At 33.4% G+C, this 7,106-nt stretch overlaps 1 long non-coding RNA gene across 1 annotated transcript; it reads left to right on the top strand.

Annotated features, from left to right (window-relative positions):
• The first annotated feature begins 6,078 nt into the window (after positions 1-6,078).
• On the top strand, positions 6,079-6,759 carry LOC150038787 (uncharacterized). Its single transcript, XR_016527800.1, has 3 exons — positions 6,079-6,365; positions 6,471-6,587; positions 6,673-6,759. It is a non-coding gene; the product is annotated as an uncharacterized LOC150038787 (long non-coding RNA).
• Positions 6,760-7,106: the final 347 nt, after the last annotated feature.

A 7,106-nucleotide genomic window follows, 5' to 3' on the forward strand; every position in this document is an offset into this window, starting at 1 on the left:
GGGTTGAGACTTAAGGACAATCCTCATTCATGAAAATTTCGAGGTCGTTTACCATTAAAAAGGTTTCAATAGATTATTTCCATATCGTGCAATTAAAAATGGTCAAACTAGAAAAGACAACTAATGGAAAATTTCTATTTGACATATTTGCTGAAATATAAACACATTGATCTACATTAGATTTTAACATAACCCTTTAAAAAATCCAATCAGTTTTAGCAAAATCTAAATGAACCCCATTTAACATCTAATTTTGCAATGACGCTTCAGTGATTTAGGACAAGAGCCACCGAAGGGTAGTCAGTTTCTTTTTTCACTGAATTGAGAAACTCTCACCAATCATTACACTAAAATAACTCTTATTCCTATAACGATCAATCATCATTTATTTGGTTAAGAAATCATTAACTTGTTTAATAATTTTTTGTAAGTGTGACCCTTCATTTTAGATCCTAGAGTTCCGCCCCAATGAGCCAATCGAAGGGAAAACCAATTGGGGGAAAAACTAAAGCGATCCTATCCATTTCTGGAGTTCTCCTTGATATTAACCAATTGCACAAGCCATCCAAAGGGGGATGCTCCCGAGGTGCCTTGAGGTCGTGCAAGAAGGACTCACGGTGCAAACCAATGAAAGAGACCGTAGGACATGTTGACACACATCCCTCTCCCACTTACTATAAATATTCTCTCAATTCACCTTCATATTGACCCATGCCAACACCATCCTAAGGGGGACGCTCCCAGGGCGTCTTAAAGACAAGCATGAGTCTCACTTGTGAATATTAAGGGAGAAATGTGAGTGAAAAAATGACGTATCATACAACTTTTCCTCCTATTGAGTATTTTAACAACCCAAGGTTTAATTTATTTAGGAAAAATACGGCTAATTATTTTTACTGGGGCGTTTGGCACGCAGAGTTGAGTTGAGTTGGTAATTATTATAGCAGGAGAGTAATTTGGAGAGTTGATGCAAATAATAAGGTGAAAAATGTGAGTTAACGTGAATAATGAGGTAATAAACCTCTTTAATAATTGGTGAACCAAACGATGGGCGGGTTTTTTTAACCCACCCAATGCAACCCAACTTGGGGGCTAAACACCCTCTAAGTGATTATTTAAGTTTGCCCAAAAGTAACACTTACTTTGGAAAGTTAAACAATTTTGATTAATATTCGTTAAATACTTTAATAAATGTTAATCAATAATTGCATCCTTGTAGCAAATCTATCTAATTCACCTTTCTAGATAGGTTCCCAGGTAGGGGTATTCTGTTTCCGTCAGCTTAAGTACCCCAGCCTAGCCAAAACCCACCTTAGACAAAAGGTCCCTTATAGATATATTTGTTACAAATTTAATCTTTTATTGAAATCAATTTAATCCTTATTAAATCGATTAAAAAAGATTAATCTAATTTCTAATCTCATTAGAAATTTGTGAACTTAGGTCTATCTCAATCATATTTTAAAACTATTTTGAAAAAAATATTTTACCTAAGTTTGCATTTAACTCTTAGTTATTGATTTGAATTTCTAATTTCATTTATTTATAACTCTTATAAAATAAAAGAAACAAATTAAATGATTGACATACTTTATAAAATTATAACGCTTATAAGATTACCTAAAGTAATGTCATGCATCATGCAATGTTCATTTCATTACTACATATACACAATACTTATATATATCAAAGTAATAAAATTAAATAACATACAACACATACATGCATACATTCAAACTATATATTATAACGATTATAATACAAATGATGCATGGCTATGTTATTTATGCATGCAAGCATATAGTATAACGCTTATATATATGATGCATGAACATGCTATAAAATTAAATCATGCATATACATATATTATAACACTTATAATATAAATAATGCATGAAAATAAATGCATAACCTATGGTGGGTTTTAAAACTATATGACATACATTATTACATATAATAAAAAACATACATCACATGTATATTTAATCTAATGGTTGATGGACCGGGATAGAACCTCTAAAAGGAGAAAATAAAAGGCTAACTATTACAAAATTTGAGTCAATCGGTTCAGAACAGGTGAACCAGGTCTTGAACCACTCGAACGGAACCGCCTTTCAAAGAACCACCTTACAGCTAAACGCACCATGCGTCAAGCCACTATGCGATAAGCATGAAAGACTACACGACCGCATAGTTAATGACTATGCGATGAGCATGAAAGCCTATACGATCGTGTACCAAGCAAGTATGCGTTGAGCATCTATGCGATCGTTTAGCTAGCAACCATTCGACGAGCAACTATGCGACCGCGCGATCATTCAACAAGCTACTATGCGATCGTATAGAAAATGTCGTACGATTGTGTAGCAAACTCTACACGATCGCGTAGTATTAGCTATGCGATCGTTTAGAAAATGCTACACGATCATGTAGTAAAGATCGCATAACAAAAGCTACTCGATCGTTTAGTTATAGCTATGCGATTTGGAACCTCTGTTTTGTCGTTTCCATTGAAACAACGCTCTACAACCCTTCTTTGAAGCCTCCAGAGCATCATGAGCGACTCAAAATTTCAAATTACAGACTCGATTGTAACAATTAATGCCCAAAAACACAGGGACATTTACAAACCAAATTTGTAAATTAAAAGAAAGCCTTAAACTAAGCGTTCTATCCCGAAACATCCATCAACAATTTACATCCACAAACATTCATCATATGAAACAGAATGCAGATAATAAAAACTACCTCTACTGTAAAACAATTCAATACATGAATGGAATTTAGAATAAAAAACCTAGAACATGGCTCTGATACCAATTGAAGGAAATTTTCAGAAAAGAATCTTTGAGTGGAAGCAAAGATCGTCCAAATTTCATTTTTATTGAATATAAAATTTTACAGTAGAACAACAAGCAGATATGCATTTACTTACAATTATTGCATGCTTAAAAACAAATACAAACGGTTTCAGAAACCTTTACCTTTGAAGAACTCTTTCTTCATGAAATCCCTCGTACAAACCACGAACGAAATTCCTTCCACCCAGATCTCCTTCTTCACACACGGACACCACCACTTGAGAACCCTCTGTATTCTCTTTGGGATTAAAGGATTCAAGCAAGAGTTGTGGATTTTACTTGAATCCTTGTAAAAGGGAAGGATATGCAGAGGAGGAGAGGGATGAACTTTTCTTCTCTGTGAGTTTTCCTTAGAGAGAAAACTTCTTCTCTTCAGAGTGAATTGAGAAAGAAGATCATCATCCAAAATCAACTTGAATCCCACGTAATATCATTGAGGGAATAAGGGGAGGGAGTTATAACTCCTTCCATTTTTATTAATTTCAATTAAATTAATAAAGTAGAATATATATATATATATATATATATATAACTATATATGTATATATATGTATATATATAATAACTACTTTATTATATATACACTATATGTTACATCAAATATAACATATAGCCTATAGTTTTATATTGCATCAAATACAACATAAATTATAGATTTTATTCTTTCTCAACTATACATGGAATTTAATATAATTCACATTTATATCAAATCCACTTATATAAATCTCATCCATATAAATGATATTTAGATCATACCAAATATTTAATTCCTCTCAATATAAATCATATTTATATTTAATTACATGAATCTTATTCATGTAATTGATATTTGAATCATATTCAAATTTCTCTCAATTATAATGTATCAAATAGATTATAATTAATTCTCTCAATTAATTTAAACACTTTAAATTAATCCAAAGATTGAATCTCGATTTAATCCTTATTGAGCTATAGAGAGGACCTTATGGACCTGTAGATTGAAGTTCCAAGGTACTCAGATAATTAATTAAACTCTTTAATTAAATTACCTAACATCCATTAACTGCCAGTCACTACACTAAAGACCGATAGCTGCACTCTTCGCACTACAGATAATTTTTTGTGTCCATTGGATATAACCAATCAACAGTGGATGACCCTTCACAAATTGCTCATAACTACAACTGGACCAAAAAACCGTTTTGCCCCTATAGTTACATCTAACTCCTTAAGTACCACTGATTTCTCTAATGAACAATAAGTTATAGTCCCAATATGACCAAGCCCCTCTCGGGTTAGGAGAGGGTGTGACCACTATGTTCAAGACTTGGAATCAGCCCTTAAGGGAGCAATTTATCTACTTACCCCTGCATCGGGGAATGAGTGAATTCCGTCTTGTGTAGTTATGTTCTCATCTCCCCATTCAGAAGAATCCCTAAAATTGTAGGCTTGTTGAGTTGGCAATCTGGCCACTCTCACCTATATCAAAGGACCGCCTTCATGAGCAGGAGTTCACAACTCACTTAGGATTCAAGTCACATCACTTATGGTCATCCTAGTGAAATGTAAGTCTCTATTATTAACGGAATTATATAAAGAGACTAATCATTTTGTGGTACAGTCTTATACAAACTCTTTGTATAGGATAACACCGCTCACATGTCTTTACATGAATGATCAGGATCAGATCATTTGTAGCACTTTACAACACTTATAACACCTACAAACGGGTCGTATTCGAAGTGTCACAAGGATAAGGTACCCAGCCTTATCCATCTACTACAGACCATTTAGGTTATTATTTAAACAAGATCCACTTGTATGTCTCTACATACTTTTTTAGATTACATGAAATAACCTCGGATCTTAGTTTATTGGATTGAGTATATGCTTATAAAACAACATGTTTATGCAAAGTTTACAAACTACGAGATTACAAGGAGATTTAAGACATCATTCCCAATAATAGAAATAAAAATAGAATGAGAGAAATGTCATGGTGGTGACCAGATGGTATTTATTGACATAACGATTTTGAATTACATAAAAGGATTCTCTAGGCTAAAGTGTGAAAGGATCTCATAGAATGTCTAGGACTAAGAGACATGTATCTAGTGCACTAGGGCAAGTAGGAGAGCATGTTGGGTATAGAGTATACCTTAGGATACATGTCTCAGCGGCTTTAGTGCAAATGGGAGATTGTTGGGAAGTATGCCCTAAAGTCTCATAGTTAATATGTTATTTGGAATAATGGCGGATTATTTTATATATACAATTATCCATTAAAAAAATCCAAGATTGAAACTTGAACAGTATGTGGTAGACATATAGGTAGATCATTTTCAAGTAATAACCTAAATCATTTGTAGTATATGGATAAGATTGGGTGCATTATCCCGGTGACATTACGGATACAACCCACTTTGTAATGTTACAAGAGTTGTAAAGTGTTACAAACGATTTGATTCTAATCGTTTATGTGGAGACATACGAGTGTAACTATTCTATACATAGAGTTTGTATAATACCAGATCACGAAATGATTGATTTCTCTTTATAACACCATTGATTGAAGAGATTATGTAACATCCCGAGTTGTAAGAAGTTTTAAGTTAATTATCGTAAATTATTGAATTTTAGTTTCTCTACTCTTTGGAATTTGGAATCAAATTGTTATAGTTGAAGAAGTTTTATTAGTTATGTGGATTCTTTTGACTAGAGTTTTAAATTAATTGGAAGGGGTAATTGAATTATATGGATAAGGAATTTTGATCTTTTTTAAGAAATTGAAATTTAAGAGGGAAAATGGAAAATTGTGGTTTTAAAATTTTACCCCTTTAATTTTTGGAGTTTGGATCCAAAATTTAATTAAAGAATTGGGAGAAGATAATTGGTTTATTTGGAATTTATTAAATCAAATATCAAATCAAATATCTAAAAAGATTTATAAATTTGGATTTAAGTTAATTTGGAAAGTTTGAATTTAATTTTGGGATTTAGAATTTTTGGAAAGAAGTGATTTAAAGTTGGTGAATTTATTTTGAGGTTTATCTAGTTAATTGGAGAAGGGGTGAAAGATTTGAGTTTGATGTGATATATTTACTAAGGAAAAAAAAAAATACATATTTATGGGTTTTGGAATTTAAGAAAAGAAAAGGAAATAATATTTTATATTTAGATTTGGTGGATTAAAAAATCCTTAGGAAGAGTGCACTGAAACCCTTCTTATTTTCTTCTTCTTCCTCAAACACAAGGATCGCCCGATGCCAGTCTCCCATCGTCGCATCGTTTGGTCGTCCGTCAGTCATTGACGTCGCGTTTGTCTTCGTCGTTCCGTCTGCACGTCGCTCGAATAGAGTCGCCCGACGAAGAAGTCACGCCATTCCTCGTTCGGTTCATCAGCCGCGAAGCTTAGTTTTTTTTCTTCTATCGGTTTATGGCTTTTCGTTCATGCCTTCGATCAGCCACATGTCGATCTGGTTCTTCCGACCGTTGGGTCTCACCGAACCTGTGTATTTTGTGGTAAGGACTGTTTATTTGATAGTTTATATGGGTTTTCTTGAAGATTTTTATTATCCATCAAGTTTTGGATTCCATTTATTAATACCCATTGTATCTGGGCCATAGATTCGAGCACTGGAAGAATTTTTAAGGTAGAAGTGTGTTGTCAGGCGTTGCGAAGGATTAAGTTGGGTTCGCAAACGGACTTGAGTTCGACACTATTTTGGACCAAGCAACATTTTGGTAAGTATGTTAGGCCTTGGAAGGATTGAATTAAAATATAGTTATTGGATTTTTAGGTTCTAACCACTATTATTGAATTGCCTAGATTGAGGCATTTATTTGAGAGATTGAAGGCAGATTTGGAACAAACTATACTTTGGGCTTGATTCAAGATTCATCTAAGCTTGGAGAGAGATTAAATTGCTTGCCACTTAGGCGTAATTTGAGGTAAGTAACCTTACTACTAGAACTGCCTATGGGCCAGATACTAGATATATGCTAGCATGATAGATGAATATTATGATAGAACGATAGCATGATAGATGAATATTATGACAGAACGATAGCATGATAGACGGATAGTATAGTATGACCGATATATGTTCTTGTATGAGAATCTGAAAGATTTATTTGTGCACATAGATACTTGCATGCTAGTAAGAGATGATACTTGATTCACTGAGGTGGTATTTGATATGAGAATATTGAGGCATATATGCATGTTGTATAGCCATGGTGTTGAGGTGTATATATATGCTA

The sequence above is a fragment of the Benincasa hispida genome, chromosome 1, assembly GCF_027475165.1.
Source record: "Benincasa hispida cultivar pf3 chromosome 1, pf3_genome.v1.1, whole genome shotgun sequence".
NCBI classification, from domain to species: domain Eukaryota; kingdom Viridiplantae; phylum Streptophyta; class Magnoliopsida; order Cucurbitales; family Cucurbitaceae; genus Benincasa; species Benincasa hispida.